Source organism: Stegostoma tigrinum, chromosome 42 (assembly GCF_030684315.1).
Source record: "Stegostoma tigrinum isolate sSteTig4 chromosome 42, sSteTig4.hap1, whole genome shotgun sequence".
Lineage (NCBI taxonomy): Eukaryota > Metazoa > Chordata > Chondrichthyes > Orectolobiformes > Stegostomatidae > Stegostoma > Stegostoma tigrinum.
In genome coordinates this window covers 4,660,242-4,685,896 of record NC_081395.1, presented here as the reverse complement: position 1 = coordinate 4,685,896, position 25,655 = coordinate 4,660,242, and the positions used below count along the sequence as shown (strand labels likewise).

At 41.1% G+C, this 25,655-nt stretch overlaps 2 protein-coding genes across 16 annotated transcripts in view; one reads left to right on the top strand and one right to left on the bottom strand.

Moving 5' to 3' along the window:
• LOC125449368 (macro domain-containing protein CT2219-like) overlaps positions 1 to 25,655 on the bottom strand; it is a 987,510-nt gene that overhangs the window by 739,266 nt on the left and 222,589 nt on the right. The gene's annotated exons all lie outside the window — the stretch shown is intronic.
• The window catches only part of LOC125449455 (leucine-rich repeat transmembrane protein FLRT1-like), a 188,085-nt gene that overhangs the window by 37,221 nt on the left and 125,209 nt on the right, over positions 1 to 25,655 (top strand). For 2 of the 9 annotated variants that reach the window (XR_007246924.2, XR_007246922.2), the window contains one exon: positions 7,378 to 8,065. The exons of 6 other annotated variants lie outside the window; for them this stretch is intronic. The gene's annotated coding sequence lies outside the window, so the exon portion shown is untranslated. Of the gene's footprint in view, positions 1 to 7,217; positions 8,066 to 25,655 lie in introns of those variants that run through there. One more of the 9 variants, XR_007246920.2, reaches the window with a different exon arrangement.

Below are 25,655 nucleotides of genomic sequence, written 5' to 3'. Positions count from 1 at the left end.
ATTTTTTGAGGTGCAGATAGAAGAAAACGACAACCATATTGTGACATTCATCATCCCAATTTTTAACAGTCATTACCGTTCCTTAAAGACAATATTCTTCAGCATAGCTTCAAGATTGAATGACGGAATCAAGTCTCAGAACCTTTTGTTTTTGAGTCCTTTCCAATTGTTTACTTGCGCTTTTGATTTGTTTCTCTACAAAACAGCAACAGGATATCTTGTCAAAATTAAACTGCCACCATGTTGCCAATCAAAAACCAGGGCGCAACACACTGCGAGTTGACTAATATTGACCAAGCTGTGCAGAATCAACTTAACAATTGCTTAATCATACACTCATATATTCCTCAGGCTATTTAATGTGTTTTAGTTAAACTGCACAGTCATATTGAAAATATAAGCCTGAATTCAACTGTGAACTATCACTTGTTTTTAGGAATGTGTTCTTAAAGGCTATTCTGGGCACTATTCTGCCATTTAATGGATCATGATTGATAAGCAATCGAACTCCTTACATCCACCTTTACCCCATGAGCTCTAACTGCTATCAATTCCACATAAAATGAATTAATCTAGCCAATTGTTCCAAAATCCTGCAACCATTCATGTGCAAAAGTGTTTCCTATTGTCTGGCAGGTCTGGCTCAAATTTTCAACTCTCAGTCTTCCATGCATTATGCCCACTCAACAACTCTCACCTACCTCATTCTTCTGCTACCAATCTTCCTTCCTTCTATGCTAAAACACAATGTAAGCAAGAGATCCTGCGACATGTAACTGAGCACTAGATACCTTGCATGCTAAGAAAGCAACTGAAGCCATACAGAGGCTGTCAGCCTGTAAATCAGTACTGAAGTTGTCAGTGTGCTCTAAGAAAGCAATGTGAAGTGAACAGAAAGTGGCAGCCTCTAAGTAAGTGCAAACTGAGTGAGCAAACTAAGAGCCCTGAGGTAGATCCTGTAGAGATACATGTGATAAGAGTGTGTTTCTGCACTTAGTGCACCCTGGCTGAAGCTTGCAAATCCTAGTTGTCCCTAAAACCCAAAGTAACGTGTCAAAGGACTGAAGTGGTTCAGTATTGGCCCAAGACAGGCATGACCATATGGTGAGGCTGATGGTTTGCTGACTTGCGTGATTAAAAAGCTGTGTAAAATGTTGGTTGTGGAGCATGCAAGAATATTGTTAAGACAAAGTTTGTAATTTTGATTGTGGACTAAAATGAGAAAAGGACGGTTTTAAAACAGTTTGGGGCAGCAGTGGCTCAATGGTTAGCACTACTGCCTCACAGTGCCAGGGACCTGGGCTCGATTCCACCCTTAGGTGACACCTGCGTGAGTTTGCACTGGGTGTTCCAGTTTTCTCCCAAAGATGTGCTAGTTAGGTGGATTGTCATGCTAAATTGTCCATAATGTCCAGGGATCTGCAGGCTAAGTGTGTTAGCCATAGTAAAGATTACAGGGATACAGTAGGAGGGTGGGTTTGGGTGGGATACTCAGAGGGTTGGTGCAGACTCGATGGACCAAATGGCCTCGTTCTGCACTGGAAACCAAGGATTAATGAAGGATTACTGAACTTCTAAAAATGAAAGTAACTTGACACTCACGGTGGCTCAGTGGTTAGCACTGCTGCCTCACAGCACCACAGACCCAGGTTCAATTCCACCCTCAGGCGATACTCTGTGTGGAGTTTGCACATTCTCCCCGCGTCTGCATGGGTTTCCTCCAGGTGCTCTGGTTTCCTCCCACAGTCCAAAGATGAGCTGGTCAGGTGGACTGGCTATGCTCAATTGCCCGTAGTGTTCAGGGATGTGTGGGTTATAGGGGGATGAGTCTGGGTGGGATGCTCCAGGAGTCAGTGTGGACTTGTTGGGCTGAAGAGCCTGTTTCCACACTGCAGGGATTCTATGAAATGCTGACTGCACTGCTCTTTGCTCAAACTGAAGCTCGGGTGGGGGGTGGATTGCACTGCCTATGACTTGTAGCAAAGGGATGTGTACAAATGAGCTCTGGCCAGCAATAGGTAGCTGTTGTCTATTGACTGAGTACTAGCCTGAGTACTAGTGACCAGTTATCAACAATACCTGCCTTCTGGCTGCCAACAATTATTGTCATTAGCCTCCAGGTAGCTAAAGATAAGGTGTGAATGTTTGGGAGAAGTTACTGGATTTCCACAAAGGCAGCAGCTGCCTCTTAATTACCTTCAGTCTGAAGAAAGTCAGTTTATTTTTTTCCTCAGCAATGCTGTAAACTGTTGCTTTCAACCACTAAGCCAGAGTTTGTAAATGTCAACTAATTGCCCAGTACATTCTGCAAGCAAGTGAAAGTATCTGGAAAAGGAGAATCATGAAGCAGCAATACTAAACAAGCCAAAAGGATAAAAATGGAAAGAACTGCGCATGCTGTAAAACTGGAACGAAAACAGAAGTAGAGATAACAAGGTACAGAGCTGGATGAACACAGCAGGCCAAGCAGTATCAGAGGAGCAGGAAAGCTGATGTTTCGGGCCTAAACCCTTCTTCAGAAAATGGGTCCAGGCCCAAAACGTCAGCCTTCCTGCTTCTCTGATGCTGCTTGGCCTGCTGTGTTCATCCAGCTCTACACCTTGTTATCTCAGATTCTCCAGCATCTGCAGCTCCTGCTATCTCTGTCACAAAAACTGGAAAAGCTCAGCAGATCTGGCAGCATGTGAAGAAAAGCCAAAAGGATCATCTCCATGTATACTGTGGAGTTCCATGTCTTTCTTGCTGCCTATCACACCCATGTTTCTTTTCCTGTCTGTCTGTATGTATGTGTGGGGAGAGTTTACAAGATGATTTGAGTTTTGAATAATAAAGTTACATGTCAGTGATATATAAATTATTTATCTGTAGCTAAGAACAATTTATTGTCATTCTTGTTGAGTATAGAAACCTGGTTCACGCTTTATGGTTCTAAAAGACAAATTAGGAATTTTGTGTATTTTGATTAAAATCTTTCATGTTTGTGACAACTCCAGGAATAGCAGGGCTTGATTTCCAGCATATTACCCAGTGAGGCCTAACATCATTTTTAAAAATGGTCAGCCTTTCATCTAAAATCACTTTTCATCATAAACTCTATCTTGACTGAGAGCACAGAAAATCTATTCCAAATCCATCAGAAAGGGCACTCTCATTGGAGGAACAGTTGAGGGATAATTTAGTAGTTTATTTTGATCCATTACTGGTATGGAAATGCCTAGCCTCCTCTGAGAAGTGATCCTGAATGATGAGAAAAGCTGGTCTATTAGTCAACTTCCCACATAAGAAATGCCCCTCCCAACCCAAACATGAGACTGTCAACTTTATAAGGGCAAGATTCCCATTCAGCAAAAGGTAAACCATCATTTCATAAATTATCTCTATAGAAAAGTTCTCAGGCAATCAAATTGGGGTGGCTTTGGGAAAAAGATAACACAAATTAAGGGATGTCATGACGAGCTAACAAATTGATAAGACAACAATATCAAAACAACCTAGTACTTACAAATGATTTGATATGCCATCTGATCGTTCACTATTACGTATAATCTAGGCATCAAAATCAGAATTCAAGTTACTTCATAGAGCTAAAATTGAAGAACAATCATTGCATAATGAGGAAGATCTTGCATTTCTATCATGCCTCTTCTTTCTCAGTAGATGCAAAAGTACCATACAGCCAAAAAGGTTCTTTTGAAGTGTATTCTCTTTTGTAATCTAGGAAAAGTGGTAACCAATTTATACACATAAATATCCCACAAACCCCAATGCCAAGGAACTATTTAATCTATTTTAGTCAAAAGTATATACATTTCTCTACTTGTACAGGAACGGCAATATAAGAATGTAAAAATGCGAAAATATGAGAAACGAGGGCAGGTGTAGGCCATTTGGCCTCTCAAGCCTGCCCAATCATTGATTGTGATCATGACTGATCATCCCCAGTCCATAACTCCTCTTCCATGCTAGTGGAAATATGTTCTCAACATCTACTTTGTCGAGCCCCTTCAAAATCTTGTATGGTTCAAAAGGTCAGCCCTCATTCTTCTAAACTCGAATGAATAAAAGCCTAAAACAAAAACAGAAATTACTGAAAAAGCTTGGCAAGTCTGATAGCATTTGTGGAGAGAAATCAGAGGTGATGTTTCAGAACCAGTGACCTTTCCTCAGAACACCTCAGAAAAACCTAACCTGTTTAGCTGTTCTTAATAAGTACACCCTTTCAACCCAGGAATCAGCCTCATGAATCTCTTTTGAACTGTCTCCAATGCCAATATATTCTATTTTTTTAAATACAGAAACCAAAGCTCTATACAGTTACACAGCAGTTATGTTCTTGGGCTGGTAATTCAGAAGTCTGGATTAATGATCCATAAATCCTAAATGCAAATCTCATCATGGCAGCTCGGAATTCTGAGTTCAGTTGATTACATGAATAAAGCCTGGCATCTGTCACAATAACCATGAAATTCTTGTGTTGTCATTAAATCTTACCTGGTTCAGTAGTGTGCTTTTGGAAAGGAAATATGCTCCCCTTATCAAATCTACTTTATATGCGGCTCCAAATTCACAGCAACATGGTGGTAGGCTCTCAAATTAAATAAATAAATAGCAAGCAACTCAATGATATCCAAGAAGGTGGCTCATCAGCACTTCTCAAAAGCGATTAAAGATGACGCTAAATGCTGGCCGCAGTGACTACCACGTCCCATGAATTAATTAAAAGGTTATGCTGGAATAGCAGTTTTCAGAGTGAGCATAATTGGGGCTGTCAATGCGTTTATTCAGCATATTGGCACAAATGTCATCACAATACATTTGTACATAAGGCTTTTAATTTAAAAGCTCAAATGGCTCCTGCCACCACAGCCAGTTTCTGTTGAGGGTCTAACCATCACCCTTTGACATTCAATGGTATTACCATTGCTGATTCTCCAATATCCACATCCTTTGGGTTATCTTGGACCAGAAACTGAACACCAGCTTTATAGGTATAGTGGCTACAAGAGCAGTCAGAGGCTGGGAATTCTGCAGTGAGTAATTCATCTTGATTCCCAGAAGCTTGTCCATCAACTAAAAAGTGATGGAATAACACTCTGGATAAGTAGAAAATCGCAGCTCCAACAACACTCAAGAAACATGATGCCATCCAGAACAAATCAACTCAATCGATTGGCATCAATTCTACAAACATTCACTCCTCCACACCAACGCTATCTACAAGATGCACTGCAGAAATTCACAGAAGCTCCTTAGGCAGCACCTTCCAATCCATGACCATTTCCTTCCAAATCCTTGACCATTTTCATCTAGAAGGACAAAAGCAGCAGAGAAGAGAAGCTCACGTCAAAAAAAGAGCTTGTCTTTAAAATATTACATCGTTCTTTCAGGATCGCTGAGTCAAAATCCTAGAACTCTTTCCAAAACAGCATTGCAGATCTACTGACCCCATACAGGCTGCAGCATTCGAGAATGTACCTCACCACCTTCGCAAGGGCAATCAGAGATAGGTAACAAATGGTAACAAAGTGTGGGGCTGGATGAACACAGCAGGCCAAGCAGCATCTTAGGAGCACAAAAACTGACGTTTGGGGCCTAGATCCTTCATCAGAAAAGCTTTTCTGATGAAGGGTCTAGGCCCGAAACTTTTGTGCTCCTAAGATGCTGCTTGGCCTGCTGTGTTCACCCAGCCCCACACTTTGTTATCTTGGATTCTCCAGTATCTGCAGTTCCCATCATCTCTGATCACAATAGGTAACAAATGGTGCCCAGCCAGCACCATTTTTTTTAACAAGCTGTATGACTATGACTTTCGTACTTCAATGTTATAGAGCTCAACTGCACTTGTCAAACTAAGTTCTCAAGTTTGGTTTCTCAATTCTGTGCTGAATACACAGAGTAGGACAAAGCAAAACCTGCCCTCAGCAGGCCATTAAGATTATGGCTTCCTTCCTAAAGAAGCTACTTCTCCAGTCTTAACATTGACAATTCTTTGTGCATTACTATACTTTCTTCACCCCACGATTGCCTTATAACCGCAACTATAAAAACATCAGAGATGTAATGGTTCATTTATTGCAACAGAAGTCATTATTTTCTTGACTGCTCGTTTAGCACAGCAGTGAATAACCCTGTCATGCTCCACAAGAAGTCTCCTTTCGGCAGATATGAGTCATTCATGTGACATTGTAACATGTCATCTGTGTTTATCTTTCAATCTATTTCATAACTGATACAACCTAAAATCCAGCTTTCCAGAAATTGCTTACTTAAATCAGGAGTTTATTATCAGCAGATTAAAATGAAGTTGACTTGTCCAGCTGTAACACAGAGCCAAATTCAGGTCATTAGTTTAACAGTTAATTCTGAACAAAGCTTTCAAATATATAACGTAGAAGATGGTGAAGACCGCAGCTCCTTCAACCTGCTCCATCATTCAATAAGATCATGACTGAGCTGATTTGTCCATTTTCCTGTCAACCCCAATAACATTTAACCCCTTGCTTAGCAAGAATCTACCTACCTGACCGTTGACACTATTCAAGAATTCCGCCACCATGATTTTTTGAGGAAGAGAGTCCATGACCCTCTGAGAGAAAAACAGCTTCTCCCTATGTAAATAGGTGATCCCTTATTAAATACTGACCACTACTTCTAGGTTCTGTCACAAGAGGAAATACACTTTCAAAATAGGCATCACGGTGGCTCAGTGGTTAGCACTGCTGCCTCACAGCACCAGGGACCTGGGTTTGATTCCATTTCGGGCAACTGTACGTGTAGAGTTTGCACATTCTCCTACTGTCTGCAATGGTTTCTTCCCAGAGTCCAAGTGTGTGCAGGTTACATGGACTGGCCATGCTAAATTGCTTATATTGTCCAGTGATGTGGAGATAGGCAGATAAGCCATGGGAAATGCAGGGTTATGGGGACAGGATCGGGGAGGGGTTGAGTCTAGGTGGGATGCTTGTTGTAAGGATGGTGAGAACTCTGAATGGTCTGCTTCCACACTGTCAGGAATCCATGAAATTAACCCTGTCAAGATGCCTCTGACTGTTCTAAATTTCAACAGATATAAGCCTAACCTGCACAACGTTTCTCAAAAGACAACCTATCCACTCCAGGCACTAGTCTAGTAAACTTTCTCTGAAGTGCTACTAATGCATTTACCACCTTCTTTAAATAAGGGGACCAATACTATATGCATTATTCCATATATGTAGCTAAATTCCAAACAAACACCATCTACAAGTTTGCTCAAGACACCTCCGTGGTAAGGTGGGATATCAAATAACAATGAATCAGAATACAGAAAGAAGATAGTGGGCTTGGTGTCATGGTACAATGATACTAATCTCTCCCTCAATGATGGCAAAACAAAAGAACTCATCTTCGACTTCAGGGAGAAAAGAAGAGGACACGTCGCCATCTACATCAACAGAGCTGAGGTGGAGAGGGTCAAGAGCATCACGTTCCTAGGAGCGATGATAACCAACAACCTGTCCTGGACTTCCGACATAGATGTGATAGTCAAGAAGGTACAACAATGCCTCCTCTTCCTCTGGTAGCTCAGCAGATTTTCATGTCCATAAGGACACTCACCCAACTTTTATGGATGCACCAGAGAAAGCATACTCTCCATAATGGCCTAGTATGGCAACTGCTCTATCCAGGACCATAAGAAACTACAAAAGATTGTGTGCACAGCCCAGACCATCACAGAAGTCAAACTCCCATCATCGGGCTCCATTTACACTTCTCATTGCCACGGAAAGACTGCCAACATCATCAAAGAGCCTGATAATGCTCTTTTACAACCTCTTCCATCAGGTAGAAGCTTGAACACATGCACCAACAGGTTCAAGAACAGCCTCTTCCCTGCTGTAATTAGACTGATGAACGGGCTCTCTAACTTCAAATAATGTTGATTTTGCTAGTGTTGATCTTGTTCTGCGCACCTCCTGTTCGGTGTAACCTGTATGCCTCACTCGGTCTAAGCACCATTTAATCTCTCTATCGTTTGTTTGCTATGATCTGCCAGTACTGCTGACAAAACAAAGCTTTTCACTGTACCTAGGTTCATGTGACTACAATAAATTAATTCAAATATGGTTTCAATGCTTTGTATTAGTGAAATACAATGTCCATACTTTTGCATTCAATTCTCCTTGCAATAAAAAACATTCTATTAGCTTTCCTAGTCACTTGCTGTATTTAATGCACTTGGAGATCCTCTGCCTCTCAGAGTTCTACAATCTCTCACTACTTATAGTCATATGGTTCTTTATTATTCTTCCTGCCAAAATGGAAAATTTCACACATTCACAAATTCTAATCTATTTGTCAGATCTTTATCAGTTCTCGTGACCTGTATCCCTTTGTTAGCCTCATTATGTCCTCCTTTCAAAGAACATAGAACATTACAGCGCAGTACAGGCCCTTCAGCCCTCGATGTTGCGCCAACCTGTGAAACCAATCTGAAGCCCATTTACCTTCTCACCCATCATCTTTGTGCCATTGGGGAATTTAGCAATCACATCTTCAATCTCTTCAACCAAGTCATTACATTAATTGTAAATAGTTGAGGTCCCAGTGGCAATCCCTGTGGCATACCACTTGTCACATCTCACCAATCTTCTGTCCATGCCAATGAGCTTTTGTTTTCCACAACAACCTTTGATGTTGCGCCTTGTCAAATGTCTTTTGAAAATCTCAGTACAGGAAATCCACAAGTTTTCCTTTGTCCACTGCACATGTGACTACATAAAAGAACTTTAATAATTGGTTAAAAATGACATCCCTTTTGCAAAATCATGTTGACTCAGCCTTCACTGCCTCCTGGAATAAAGTGTCCAGGTAAGTTGTCCCCTCCCTGATGTATTGCAGTACCTGTATGTTCATAAACTCTGGGATGGAACCTCTCAAGATGAAAATATGTGTTTGTATCAAGTCGATACAGTGTGGAGCTGGAGGGAAACAGCAGGTCAGGCACCATCAGAGGAGTAGGAGAATCCATGTGTCAGGCCTAGATCCTTCATCAGGAGTTTGTCCTGGACCTTTGAGGAGGGCCTACTCAGTACAATTACAACACATCAATGCAAGGGGGATCAAAGGAAATTTGCCACAAAATATTTTTATTTCTAAAATGTATTTTTGCTGAATATGAAAATATGTTCAAGTATGTAATACAGCATATTCAAATCTAAAATGAATAGCATTTTCAACAAGTTAGAAAATGTGAGATTTGTGCATCCATAGTGGCCTGGCATAGAAATTCTGGGCCATTGACTCCAAATTCCAAAATGGATCCATTGACAAAAAGATGATCTGAACTTTCCCCGCCAATGTAAAGAATGATATGCTTTGAATGGAAACATTTTGGACAGAGACAATTACTCATCTTAATCTTCTGTCCATTATGAACTGTCGTATGCAACCTCTATACTCTGACCCTGCAGCATAGATACCAAATCCCATACCAATCATCAAACATTCTGCTTTCTTAATGAACACAGTTGCCTTGTTAATTGTAATCATATAAGCATCAGCAAATTTAACGGTTCATTTGTTGCAGCTCAATTATTTTAATGTTTACTTCACAATATATTGTTTTGAATTCTCCAAGGGGCATGATAACTACAAAGCATTGTATTATACTTCTTCAGTTCATGAAGTTGTTATAGATCCTAATCCATGCTTATTTATCATTGTTTTCAATTGATTTTTAACTTCATTTTAATTCCCTGAATGGTTTCCTTCAGATGCATTCAAGGTATAGTCAACATTTAACATCTGTACCAGCAAAAACATGAACTACAAACTGACAGAGGATCATTCCACATTTAAAAACAAGAGCAAACGGTATTCTGTTGCCTACCATTTCTTTGACCAAAATGTATCACTCAAACAACAGCACAAAAACAGATAACTTGGCTATTACTGGATTGATATTTGCAGGGATTTGCCATGCACAAACTAGCTACTGTGTCTCCTACATTGCAGCAGTGACTGCACTTCAGAAATATTTCATTGGCTATAAAATGCTCTAGGAAGTTCTAAGGGCATAGAAGATGTTAGGAAAATGTATATTTATTCCCGTCTGTGCATTACTTTCCAGCCTCCCAGGCTGCACCTAAAACTAATTTTGGTCTAAAACTTCATTGTTTGGATACTTTACGACAATAAATGTTGTTTTCTCATTGATACCTTCACACTAAGTTCCTGTCCTACACTCTATGCAAAATATTTGTCCTTAATTACAAACCTCTTCATAACCTCATCTTGGCCATGTAGTGACCTCTAGCCCTATACTGCAGCCTGCAACATTAAATCTCTTGAATCTGGGGTTCTTCTCTCTGCCCCTTACACTAGTGGCAGAATCCTATGATATTACAGTTACCTGCTGTGGAATATCCTCCCGACTTCTTATTGTTTTAATGCTTCACCCTTTGCTTTTAAAGCCTCTGCAAGATCTACCATGTCTCAAATCTGCTTGCTGTCATCTCCACTAACTTGCTGCTTACCCCTCCATGTCTTCCCCCTGTTTCACTAAGTGCCTTGATAGGATTATGATGCTTAAAAAGATACACAACAGCAACTGATTATAGCACCCAAAAGTTAGACCTATATTGTCTCCTAAGTCTCAAGTATGGCTGTTTGGAACCACACACCTATTGCCATATTGACCCAGCCTATAAAAAAAATACAAAATCACTTTTTGTATGTACAAACAAGGGACTAATTATTTGTTGAGGCCTTGCACTGCAAGATTTCCTTGTATATTTTAAGGAAATATTTTTAAAACGGATGCCTATAAACTGCAACAAACAGGTTTTTAAAACATATACGGAACAATAAGATGTGGGAATGCAAGTCTGAGACCCTGCTTTCTAAAAAAAACTGGCTGCTGCCAGATATAATTGACAGCACCAATCCTCACAGCCATCCTGATTTCTGACATGCACCTCTCCTTTCTTATCACAACAGGTCTCCTTTCAAGGACACTAATCCCCTCCCCATCCCAAATCTACCTAGAAAAAAATGGTGAAAAGTTTAATCTAAACTGTACAGTTTCCAGTATATATGCATATCTTTCAAGAAGCTATATCTCACCTTAATACCTGTGCCAGCTCAGTCAAAATGCATGACTTACCAATAAATCAGCGATATCAATATGGCACTTTGCAGAAACAATGTGCAGTAAACTGACACACAGATCAAAGTTACTAGTAATTACCAGTGCTAACTACCAAACATTGACCTTGTTTAGAGATATGATTTGATTATATCAGTGACATATTAGTTCTTGCATCAAGGGTGCTTATTTTTTCAAATGAAATCAGGCCAGAATCAAAAGTAGAGAAATCATTCTCTAAGCTTGAAACTGCAGGAAGAATATCTATTCTTTTTACTTCAAAGTTAAATAAGGCAGTCAAAAACAGAAAAAAAATTGTTCTGTTTTTATCACAGTTCAATATCTGGTTCAACAGTTTTGTGAGGGTGAAAAATAGCATAGAATTTTTTTTTACAGAATTCCTACAGTGTGGAAGCAGGCGATATGGCCCATCCAGTCCACACTGTCCCCTGCAGAGCACCCAACCAGATCAAACCCCTTACTTTATCGCTGGAACCCAGCATTTCCTTTGGCCAGTCCACCTAAGCTGAACATCTTTGGCCTGTGGGAGGAAACCAAAGCACCCAGAGAAAATCTGGAAATCAATTGTTAGTTTTGTGTTTGACCATTCTTCAAAAGTATTTTATTGACTGTGAAGCACTTAGAAACAGCGATTGTGAAAAGGACTATATAAGCATGAGTCTTTATTTCTTCAAAGGTGGAATAGTACATTTAAAAGTATGTCATGTAAAAAGAATGCACGCACAAGTACAATTTCAGATATTTTGCAGAAAATTTTTTTTCCTACTAATCCAACAATAATATTTTGAAAGGATGTTGGATATGCCACAATCTTTGAGTGTTGGAGTGGGACTGACTGTGTTGATCCTCATGGATTCAACATGGACTCATGGTGGATTACCTCCTCCTGCGCCATAAACAGCTCTATAATTCCCAAAAACTGATTTTGTCCCATACAAACAGTATACTTTAGCTAATGCGGGGATATATATCTGAAGTTACAACACAAGAACAGGCTATTAGAACCTCTGTACAAGCAAACTATTCTAACCATCTGATCCAAATCCTGACAATCCTCTATTTCTTCATCCAGCTTTCCAAACTAATCTTAAATTCTAACATAGTTTCTGCCTTAACTCTTAAATGCTGGTAGTGAGTTCCACATTCTCACAACCCTCTGCGTGAAACAGATCCCTCTGCCTTCTGCTCAAAATCTTGTATTTGTGGCCCCAGGTCCTTGACTCATCAACTATCATCCACGTCTGACTCATTTTATCATGTTTTTAAACACTACCATATTATCAGCATGGAAATATGCAGCTTTCCAGTGATTTTTTTCAATTTTTTCTCCATTATTTCCATTTCCTAATATCAGTCAGTATCCTTATGAATCTGTGTTGTACTCTTTCTAAAATTTCAATGTTCTTTTATGGAATTTAATATTTCACATAGACCTAAACCGGATTAAATGTTGTTTATAATTAGAGATTATGCACTGTTTGAGTGGACAACGGGCACTCTTCCTTCCCACAGTGTTTGTTTAACTAGAGTGCACAATTGTCCTGAAGTGTTTGTACAATGGTATCTACTTCATGCTTGATTACTGTTAATCAGTCCCATAATCTGTCTTTTACTAGTTTGAACCTGTGTATCATCCACCTTCTACTCTCAATTTAGTTTCAAGTAATAGTTCCCTCTTCTCTTCTTTTAACTATCTTATGTGCAGCTATGTATTCATCCCTCTGATGCCTCCTGTCTAAGTTGGAAATTCCAAAGTTACTCCAATGCTTGTTCTTCACACAGGCCCATACTTGTTGTATGAATCTTCTCTGCACTGCCTTAGCTTTTGAACGCTTCAGAACTAGATACAGTTTTCAAGGTTCGATCTGAACAAAGAACAATAGACTTTGATATGACATCCATGATTTAGTGTAATTACAAAGTTTTTCAATATTTCATCAGCTTTATTGACTGTTGCTCTGAGTTGAAAGTTGCAAGTTCAGCCCCCACTTGAGACAGTGGAAAACATAATCCTGTTTGAAACCCCGCAGGGCCAATGCTAAGGGAGTGCTGCACTGTTACAGGTGCCATTTTTTAGATGAGATCTAAAACGATATCTGCCCTTTCAGGTAGGCACAAAAAGGGTCTTGTGATGCAGTGGTTATGTTCCTCCCTCTGGACCAGAGAGCTAGGCTCAAGTCCCACCTGTTGTAGACTATGTCAGTCACACCAAAGGAGGTTGATGAAAAAACGCTTTCCTCAAAAAGATCTTTTGTCCACTATTGGCAGGACATAGAACATAGAACATTACAGCACAGTACAGGCCCTTCAGCCCTCGATGTTGTGCCGACATGTGAAACCAATCTGAAGCCCATCTAACCTAAGGACAGTAGGGAATTCTATCAAATATCCTGTGCAATAGTTATTCTTCAACCAAAATTATTAAAACAGTTCAATAGTTTAACTGTTAACTGCTGTCTGTGTCACCTTTCTGTACAAAAATCAGATGAAGCTATAAAAATGCTTTCTCCCCGAGTTGCAGACATTGGGGAATAAAAAGTTTCTTGTGCTTAATTTTGTTTTACACTTCTCAGTCAAAGGAAATAACGCACTAAACTATATCAAAATATGATGAGGAGTTAATCTTATTTGAAAATGAGACAAATAAATTAAGCACGTTCGCAGTCAAAACTGTTTCACAATTTTCACACCTCACTCATAGGATTAACACTTATTGTATGTTGTTATTTTGTAGCTGTTTTCATAAAATATTTGAAAAAATACTAGATAACTGTTTCTTTATCTTTTGTTTTTTTTTCACCTTTCCAAATAGCTTTCAATGAACCAGAATTTTTTTTCAGATCTTACCCAGAAATTGTTCTGATTTGATTTGAAGAAGTTTCTAAACGTTGTTAGAGAAAATTTGCGCAAGTCAATATTATGCATGTCATAAAATCCAATAACAACAGAACAAAAAATGAAAACATTAGACCACTACAATTCCTAAAATAATGTGTCTTCAATTGTTACTGAGTTTGATCAACAAAGGATTCAAAGGTTACGGGGGTAGGTGGGAATGTTGAGTTAAAGCCACAATCAGATCAACCAAGATCTTCTTAAACATGGATCAGGCTCAATTGGCTGAATGGCATTCTCCTGTTGCTGTAGATAATCTTATGAAAAACAGCGATTTAACTGACAGATTACTAGTTCACGAAGAGACTGCTCTTTGTCCTTGTCAATTTCACCAAATACTGAAATGAGGAGGTCATGAGCCTTTTTACTGCCTTCTTCAGTAAATGCCGAAGGCTAGATCATTAATGTTTTTTAACTAACAAGTAACTAAAAGTTTTTCAAGCATATATAAGATGGAGAGTTGAGGGTATGATCTTATTGAATGGTGGAGCAGACTGAGGGCTGACTGGCCTATTCCTACTTCTAGCTCGTGTATTCCCATGTAGTCTCTGGAACCAAAGCCAAATTGTCATGACAAATCAAATGTGCTTTCCTACTATTAAAATGGTATCTCCTAAAAATTATAAATTTATTTTTCAAAACGAGAGTATTCAAGGAAAATGAGAAAGCACTAGAGTACAAAACACCAGTCTTAGGGAGAGAGAAAAAAACTTGAGGTACGGGAAGAGCTAGCTATAGCTCAGACAATAGTATAAATTTACATCTGTACAGCTCCATTTACATGGCAAACATCCCAAAGCACAGCATTTTACTGAGACATGACAGGAAAACGGAAACCAAGCAAAAAGGAGTAGGAATTAGGATGGATAACACATCAAATAAAGAGACGGCTTTGAGGAAGGAAAGGGAAATGGAGGCTCAGAGGAATTTAGGAAATTTTCCATACAGTGGGCTTGGCAAAACTAAAATGGCAGCAAAATGTAGAAAATTAAAGCATTTAAATGCAGTTAAGGAGGGGGAAATGAAAAATAAAATGTGAATAACAAGGGCCACTATGCTGTGAAATGATCTATTTAATAAATTGAACCATAACACATAATAAACAAGAAACTATTTTTCCATCAATTCATGTGGTTGTTCACACACATTGCTTAAGGTGCTACAAGAAAAATAACTAATAAGGCTTTCATATTAAAACTAAAAGTAACATTTACTGCAGTAGATGACACAATGGAAAGCGATACTCAACAGACATGTATTGCTGAAAATGGGATTCCATATGGAATGCAGTCACACAAGTACACTGGTTTAAAGGGGCAATGTTTTTCCACACAGTTATTGAAATACAACACTAAACAGCAATAAACTTGACAACATCATAAAATGTTCACATTGAATTTTTTTGGCAAATGATTCTGCCTGAAAACTCCCAAAGTGACTCCTCTTGTAGGTAAATCTATTTTCCTAATACTGTACGTAAAGGAGTGCAGAATTCTTTAATGCTTCACAGTACAACACAATAAGTATTCTGATGTTAAGAAACATTTGAGATCTATCAATAAAAAGTGCACACATGAGCACAGCAGAGTAATTGCTCGAAACCCAAAGCATACAAAGAGCAACTACACACCGCCCTTTTGTGCTTTGTACCAGAATAACATGTTCATTCACAGCACATTTAAAACATATTAAATAACCATACCACAACCAGCAACCACCAGAGCAACACTTAAATGTTCAATAATGAAAACCCACACTGTCTCAGCACACAACCAGCCCGTATTGTGCTCCCCTTTGAACAGTGGAGCTCTGGTACATTTAGCATTAGCAGGGCTGAGAACACCTCATTAAAACTATCTCAAGGGAATTCCAACTTTCCAATAATAAGATTGCTTGTGTTGCAAGTCAACTCTCGAGATTAGGCACAAAGACTTTTTTCAAAATAGGTTGGGGGAATGGGGAAATGCAAAACAGTATGAGGAATTTTTCTGCAATCTTACAACATAAGTTAAAAAAAGTACCATTTGTAAAAATTATGCTGTTCATTTTTATTGATAAGTTCTGTTTCTCCTGCTTTACCAAGTGCAAGATAATGTCTGAGGACATGGGTTCAAATTTCAACAGCAGATGGTGGAATTTAAATTTAATTAATAAATCCAGAATTGAAAACTAGCCTCAATAATGGTGGCCATGACCATCATAGCCCATCTGATTCACTAATGGCATTTAGGGAACAGAATCAATGGTCCTTACCCCGGTCTGGCTTACATGTGACTCTAGAAACACTGTAAGGTGACTGACTTTTAACTGGCCTCTGAAATGGTCAAGCGAGTCACTCAGTTCAAGGGGCAATTTGGAATTGGGAACAAAGGCTGGCATTGCAAATTACACCACACTTCCTCAGAGAATAAAGAAAACTATGGAAATGATCTATTCATAATGCTTCTCCTTGGTGTTATCAGTTATCTGAGATTATGCAAAAGAATTGACTTCCAGCATTTAGCAAATTATGTATTGGCGATACTGACGTCCATTCATCCCTCCTTCCCTTCTTGTTCCTATGAATCATCTAAACAAAATCTGTCTGAGGGGCCATATCAGTTATTCAGTTTTGAAACATGGGGCCAAACCATTTTGCAGACCATTTACAAATTTTTAACCTGCAAGTCAGGCAACATAGTAGTTGTTCCTTCAAAATTTCACTTTTTAACCCCTGTTCATGTTTTAAATGAGCATGTTCATTCATTTTTCAGTAGGATTTGCAATGGACCTTCATTGAGCAAACAGCTCAGTGCTCCTCCCCCACAGAATTTTGAAAGGCAGCAAAGCCTTGGCAGGTTTGGGTGGGGCAAGGGAGAGAGAACCAACAAATTGATTTCAGATCGCTGCCAAATTGCACATCTTCATGCCAGCTAACAAATGATTTTCAACATCATGCTGCAAGTTTCTCATCAAAGGGATCTGTTAACAGGGAAGACCATTACTGTAAATAATGTAAAGAATTTCAAGGATCAGCTAAATGCATTTCAGGGAGAAAAGGCAGGGATGTGGCTGAAACGATCTCACAGAGATATCTGAAAATGTGGCAATTTCCAGAACCTGCTGTTCAAAATCCATCTTATGGGGAATGTGCTAGAGGTTTATGATAAATGTAATAAAACACATGATATGAAAGTACTTTCTAAATCGTGTTAAGGGAAATTGGAGCCTGGCTTTTCAAAATGTATTCACTCACAGGACGTGGGCACCTCTGGCTATGCCAGTATTTAATGCCCATCCCTAATTGCCTTCGAGGAGATGGTGGTGAGCTGCATTCTTGAATAGCTAACATCCATAGGGGTTAAGTACACCCACACTCTTTGATAACTTAAATGCAATATATATTTAACATTATGCACTATATAAAAGACTTCGATATTTTGGGATTCATCTGCCATAAATTATTCATTAACAATCCATGGAAATACACTCTGCATCATGCCCACAATGGTATCTGCCCTTGCTTGTATCATGTAACTTAGGACCCTACCACTGACCTCTACAAAGTATGGTGGGAGCTGTTCGTGATCAGAGTTAGCGGGAACTGCAGATGCTGGAGAATCCAAGATAATAAAGTGTGAAGCTGGATGAACACAGCAGGCCAAGCAGCATCTCAGGAGCACAAAAGCTGACATTTCGGGCCTAGACCCTTCATCAGACTCTGAGTTTGTAAGAAGAGGTTTCCCAAAGCTTCTGCTACCCCTGATCTTCTAGGTGGTAAAGCTTGCTGGTTTGGAAGATATGAGCAAAATGCATCTTGTCGATAGTGCATATTGCTGCCATTGTGTGCTGGAGGTGAAGGGAGTGGATGTTTATGTGGCCTGTTGGATGCTGCTCTAATAACCATAATTTGTAGTAAAATATTAGAATATACCAGTCAATTTTCTGCAGCAGTAATGACCAAGAGCAGCCTCTGAACAGAATGGAGTTTGCAAACTTAATTCAGTCGCCACTTTTACGTCATAAATTTTGTCTTTCTTTTGCATTTCCATTGTAAGTTCTAAAGTGTGCATTTTTAATGTAAATAAGCTGCAATTATTCCCCGCTGTATTGCTAGTTCTGCTCTACCTTCATAAGAAGCTGACTGCAATTGAAGCAGGATAATCTTACATGTGGCCATGGGCACCCGCATGCTTTGCCTGCCTCTTTGTAGGTTTCGTGGAACAGTCCCTCTTCCGCACCTACACAGGCCCCAAACCCCACCTCTTCCTCCGTTACATTGATGACTGTATTGGCGCCGCCTCTTGCTCCCCAGAGGAGCTCGAACAGTTCATCCACTTCACCAACACCTTCCACCCCAACCTTCAGTTCACCTGGGCCATCTCCAGCACATCCCTCACCTTCCTGGACCTCTCAGTCTCCATCTCAGGCAACCAGCTTGTAACTGATGTCCATTTCAAGCCCACCGACTCCCACAGCTACCTAGAATACACCTCCTCCCACCCACCCTCTGCAAAAATTCCATCCCCTATTCCCAATTCCTCCGCCTCCGCCACATCTGCTCCCACGATGAGGCATTCCACTCCCGCACATCCCAGATGTCCAAGTTCTTCAAGGACCGCAACTTCCCCCCCACAGTGGTCGAGAACGCCCTTGACCGCGTCTCCCGCATTTCCCGCAACACATCCCTCGCACCCCGCTCCTGCCACAACCGCCCAAAGAGGATCCCCCTCGTTCTCACACACCACCCCATCAACCTCCAGATACAACGCATCATCCTCCGACACTTCCGCCATCTACAATCTGACCCCACCACCCAAGACATTTTTCCATCCCCACCCTTGTCTGCTTTCCGGAAAGACCACTCTCTCCGTGACTCCCTTGTTCGCTCCACACTGCCCTCCAACCCCACCACCTTCCCCTGCAACCGCAGGAAATGCTACACTTGCCCCCACACCTCCTCCCTCACCCCTATCCCAGGCCCCAAGATGACTTTCCATATTAAGCAGAGGTTCACCTGCACATCTGCAAATGTGGTATACTGCATCCACTGTACCCGGTGTGGCTTCCTCTACATTGGGGAAACCAAGCGGAGGCTTGGGGACCACTTTGCAGAATTACTCCGCTCGGTTCGCAATAAACAACTGCACCTCCCAGTCGCAAACCATTTCCACTCCCCCTCCCATTCTTTAGATGACATGTCCATCATGGGCCTTTTGCAGTGCCACAATGATGCCACCCGAAGGTTGCAGGAACAGCAACTCATATTCCGCTTGGGAACCCTGCAGCCCAATGGTATCAATGTGGACTTCACCAGCTTCAAAATCTCCCCTCTCCCCACCACATCCCAAAACCAGCCCAGTTCGTCCCCTCCCCCCACTGCACCACACAACCAGCCCAGCTCTTCCCCTCCACCCACTTCAAAATCTCCCCTTCCCCCACCGCATCCCAAAACCAGTCCAACCTGTCTCTGCCTCCCTAACCTGTTCTTCCTCTCACCCATCCCTTCCTCCCACCCCAAGCCGCACCTCCATCTCCTACCTACTAACCTCATCCCACCTCCTTGACCTGTCCGTCTTCCCTGGACTGACCTATCCCCTCCCTACCTCCCCATCTATACTCTCTCCACCTATCTTCTTTTCTCTCCATCTTCAGTCCGCCTCCCCCTCTCTCCCTATTTATTCCAGAACCCTCACCCCATCCCCCTCTCTGATGAAGGGTCTAGGCCCGAAATGTCAGCTTTTGTGCTCCTGAGATCCTGCTGGGCCTGCTGTGTTCATCCAGCCTCACATTTTATTATCTTGGATTCTCCAGCATCTGCAGTTCCCATTATCACTAATCTTATGTGTGCCATTTCCATTATAAATGTAGGCGTAGAATTTATGAATGAGAATAAGTTATCAGGAGCTGCACAGAGATGTAATATTACAGGTATAACTGGAGGCGATTCTTTCACTTTGTTGTAGCTCCCTACAGTGCTTAACGCTGCTAGTCACTCCTACACATAACTACTACCTCAGGGAACAGTAAATTAGCCAAGTCAGAGCTTTAGGTGGAACAAGTAAATAAAAGGAGAAAAATGCAAGTTTGCAGTGCTCAACATCTGAAGTTAAAAGGCACTGAAAATCCTAAGATTTACAGCACCACTGCAGCATCACTTAATGCATCTTCATGAATGCAGTACCTAAACTGCCAACCTCCACTTTTGCTGTATTGCTGTAATCTTTTTTGTACTGCTGAAATGGATGGAGTACTGAATCACAGAGTTGTGAATTGCTGAGCTGACACAGCTGCAATCTACCTATATAAAGCTGCTGATCAATTGAGGAGAAGGGAAGAAAGGTAAAACCAGATTAAATAATCTAAGGTTAACTGGATTACAGATCTGTATGTTCACAGCCAAATGAGCAGGGTGTTCGTTACTTCCTTAAAACGATCAATAATTACTAAGAACAGAATGAAAATACTTCAAAATGTTGGTAAGTTGAGATTTGTCTTTAATACTTTTCAAAATGCAAACTCTGCCATCTAAGGCAAAAGGGCAGCTAAAGGTTGCCAGGGTGATTAGCCTGCATGAGAATTCCTCTCTGCCTACATTGAGGTTACTGCTCTTTTCTATAAATTTGTGGACATTGTTGCTTAGGTGAGATTTTGTTATCCATCCCTCATTGTTCTGGAGAAGTTAGTAGTGAGCTGTCTTCTTAAACGGCTACAATCCATTTGATGTAGGAATACCCCAATGCTGTTAGGGAGAGAGTTGCAGGATTTCGACCAAGTATCACTGAAGGAATGGCAATACACTTCTGAATGGTAGAGTTCACAGGTTTAGAAGGTGTTGTCAAGGTGGCTTAGTGAGTTGCTGCAGTGCATCTTATAGATGGTACTCACTGCTGTCACTGTACAACAGTTGTGGAGTGAATGAATACTTAAAACGGTGTCAATCAAGTGAGTTGTTTGGTGAAGAGCTTCTTGAGTGCTGGTGGTGATGGACTCATCCAGGCAAGTAGGGCCATTCCAAAACACTCCTGAATTGTGCCTTGTAAATGATGTATGTGTTTTGGGGAGCCAGAAGGTGAGTCACTACAATGAAAAAGCCCAGCATCTGATCTGTTCACTACATTGCTTTGACAATGAATAACTGGAGCGTGCAGAGGGTCCAATTTTAAGACTTGGTTGCAATGTCCGGCCTGAGACATATTTATGTGAGTGCCTGGCCAAATCCAATTTAATATATCACATTTGACATGCTACTGCATGAAAAGGTCAAGCCAGTGTGAACTATAGTCAGTATAACATGAAGACAATCAGGACTGCAGATGCTGGAAGCCAGAGTCTACAGGTGTGAGACTGGAAAAACACAGCAGGTCAGACAGCAACAGGGCAGCGGGTAAGTGAATGTTTTGGGCCGAAACCATTTGACAGGGCTGGGGAGGGGCAGGGAAGTCCAGAAATAAATAGAGGGAGGGGGATGGGGCTGGGGAAAGGGTAGGAGAGATGATGACAGGTGGATGCAGGTAGGGGGTTATTGTGATTGGTCCGTGGGAACGGTGGAGCAGATAAATGAGTGGGAAGAAGGGGAAGACTGGGCATGGGATGGAGGGATCTTGAAGCTGGTGAAATCAATGTTAACGCCATTGGCCTGGAAGCTTCCAAGGCAAAATAACAGGTGTTGTTCCTTCAGTTTATGATTGGCCCTAATCTGATAGTGGTGGAGGCCAAGGATGGGCATGTCAGGGGAGTGGAAGGGGGAATTAAGATGAATGGCAACCGGAAGGTCGGGTTGGTTGATGCGTGCAGAGCACAGATGCTCCGCAAACCAGTACCCATGTCTACGTTTGGTGTCCCTGATATAGAACTGATCACACTGGGAGCAATGGATACAATAGATAAGGGTGGATAAAGTGCAGGTGAATCTCTGCCGGATCTGGAAGGATTGTTTTGGGCCTTGGACGGAGGTTAGAGCAGAGGTGTATGGGCAGGTATTGCACCTCTTGCGGGTTGCAGGGAAAGATACCAGGTGTAGTGGAGGAATTGGTGGATAGTGTAGAGTTGTCGCAGAGTCACGGAATGAAGGTCCCTACAGAGAGTAGGGAGAGATACCTTCTTGGTGGTGGGGTCTGATTATAGGTTGCAGAAATGTCAAAGGATGATGGGTTGGATCGGGAGGTTGGTGGGGTGGTACACGAGAACTAGGGGGATTCTATACTTATTGCTGTTGGAGGGAGGGGGTTTGAGGCCAGAAGTGTGGGAAATGCAAGAGATGCAGTTGAGGGGATCCTTAATTACAGAGGAGGGGAAATTACCGTCCCTAAAGTAGGAGGATATCTGGGGTGTCCTGGAGTGGAACACCTCATCTTGGGAGCAAATGTGGCACAGGCAGAGGAGTTGGGAGTATGGGATAGCATTTTTGCAAGAGGATAGGTCAGAGGAGGTGTAGTCAAAGTAGTTGTGGGTGTCAGTAGTTTGAGATGGATGTCAGTGGTGAGTCAGTTTCCAGAGATAGAGACGGAGAGGTCCAGGAAGGGAAGGGTGGTGTCAGGAATAGTCCAGGTGAATGAGGGCAGGATGGAGTGTGTTGGTGAAGTTGATAAACTGCTCGAGCTCCTCATGGGAGCACAAGGCCCCCACACTGAAGCAGTCATCAATGTACTAGAGGAAGAGGTGAGTGATGGTGCCAGCGTAGTTGCACAAGAAGGACTGTTCCGTAAATGCTTCAAAGAAGCAGGCGTAGTTCGGGCCTATGCCTGTGCCAATGGCACCCCTTCGGTTTGTCAGAAGGGGAAGGAATCAAAGGACAAATTATTGAGAGGAGGGCAAGTTCAGCATCGCAAACGAGTGTGTTAGTGGAGGGGGACTGGTTGGGCCTATGGGAGAGAAAAAAACAGAGGGCTTTTGAGCCCTCCATGTGGGGGTACAAATGCCTAGGGACTGAATCTCCTCAATGAAGATGAGGTGTTGGGGTCTGGGGCATTGTAAGTTTTGGAAAAGATGGAGGCATGGGTTTTGTCATGGATGGAAGGAGGGAGTTTCGGGACCAAAGGTCGTGAACAATTCTTTGCCCTCAAAGTTAACGTTTTGGGTCAAGTAACCCTTCCTCAGAACTCACTGAAATGTTTATCTCAGGGTGTCTTGTTGGAAACAGCCTGTACAGCAAGGAGTCTTGGGTCACAGAGATACTACTCTGGATATAGTGATCAAAACTACTTTTCCAGACCTTTTTTTGCAAAGGTACATTCCAGAAGGAGATGGGCAATGGTCCCTTCCTCATCACAGCCATTTCAAGGGCAACATGTGGAAATGTTCAGATACTGGTTGCACTAATTTACACTCTGTACCTGTCCAAATCTGCCTATGGTCTATGACTAATTATGCACTTGGACAGAAAGCACTTTATAGCAGTTCAGCTGTTTTTAATTGTTTTGATCTCATCTACACCAGGACGAAAATAATTACGCCCACAAATTGAGATTAAAGACATAGTGGAAAAGCTGGTTGAGTGGCATTGTTTAGTCTGAACAAAACTCCAATATTAAACAGTTTTTCTCACTGACATATTGCGAAGCTTTTACCAATGCTTCAGTTCAGAGTCATTCTCAAGAATGAGATACACTGTGTTGTGAAATGCTTGGGCAGGTCTGAGTTCCTGATTTCATTCACAGCTACTTGCCGGAAGTAAAAATTTCCAGCAGGACAGAAAATGAAAAATATCGACCAACTGTTTTAGCCAGCAAGAATCTGTGTGGTACTGGGGACACAGGGCCAAATTATTGATAAGGCGGAGCCGATGACCTTATGGGAGATCTAGCAATGCTGTTCCAAAGTGATGTATATTTCTCATTCCTCCTACTGCATCACACAAAGCAGAGATTAACAGTGTGAATTTTCAAATTTTCACTACAAATTTATATACAATGGAAAAGTCACATCTCCAGCCTATTTATGCAATGATATTTAACACATTGGGGTACTTTTTAATCACTATTGTTCTCAACAACTGATAATGGATTTTGATTGTACTGCTGAAGCAATCTACTATGACAGTGAAGAAGTGCTCTTTTATCAGTACCATCACCTTTCCAATTAGGCAAGAGTCTGCACAATTTAAAGTTAGTCAAGGTATTATCTCAGCCAACATTCTTCCCTCAAATTGACCATCATTATTTTCCTACAAAACAGTGTGTGCACTCCAAAAAGTCGATTCATTATTGTAAAGCAACTAGGTTGCCTCAAAGACATGGTAACACACTATCTCAATCACTTTTCTTAATTTCCTTCAAAATGATGTAACTAAAGCTTAGGAAAGAATACTGGTGACATTAATTGATGAATGCTTAATGTGTTTAGATGGCATTTTACTGCTTCCTATTTTAACACCAGAATTAATTTCAAACAGCAACTATCATAAAAATCACCCTCATTTCTAAGTTTGCCTCTGTTCAGCGCTATCACAGCTGGCTGGCAAGTTTAACTAACATCAGCTTTAACTGTCAAGAGTATAACTCTAGAAAGCCCCATGACATTGGTCACCCAAAACCTTTTCACATACTGTTCTTTTGGTAATCAGTTTTTAACAGATAAAAGATATGGTAATATTCTCAGAAAACTATGTTACTACAACCAGTTCCGGACCTTCTGATAACTGATTTATGCATAAATCCAAAAGTGAACTGAACTACTTAAACTTCTGACATTTACTACTGTCTTTCAACTTTCACATCTTTGACAGTGTTGTCATCAGGAATGTTAGCCTATTTATAGTACACGAATTACCGTGGTTTGCCATCTCCCATCCTGGATAATACAATGATAAAAGGGGATATTGACTGATCTCAACAATTAATCTCTACCAATGAGTCTATAAAAAAAGGTGTGAAGTGAAGAAAAACCGCAGGGGCAGAGAGTTTTTTTCTAACACAAGTCCAACATTAATGGTTCTTTCCCATTCTGCTACAATAACTAAAACACATCAGAAAAAAAGTCACACTTTAACCAATCTCCCTATCTAGGATACAGCAGTGTATTTATATGATGTTCTACTTTCAGATTTAGAGTTATGGAAGCGAAAATGATCTATCCAGACATAATCCTAAAATTTGCAAAACAGTATAACAAATTCACTTGGCCATTGTCATGATGCTGTACACTTCTGGATGATCAGAATTACCAAATAACTGTGAATCTTTAATACATTTAATTAGCACATTAGCTGAGATTTTCCCATTTTTGTTCAAGTGCGGGTTGAAGTGTCTTACGTGCCAATTAGCACAGTGCCCCCCCACCAATGAAATAACTCAACATATCACATGTCTGCCAGCTCATTAAGAGCTAATCAGGTAGCAAAAAACAGGCTAGTCTCTTGTCCTATTATGTGCCTCATCAACAGTATGTTAGGTGGCCAGAAGCTGCTGGCCAATCAGAGGCTTATAAATCTGAGTCCTAAAGTCCACCTGCAAACCTACTCCTCAGGGGATCCAGTGACAAAAAGGTAGTTTTTTATTCTCATATGGTGACATAAGAACATAAGAGCTCGGAGCAGGAGTCGGCCATCTGGCCCCTCGAGTCTGCCCTGCCATTTAATAAGATCACGGCTGATCTTTTTCAGACTCAGCTCCACTTACCCGCCCACTCACCA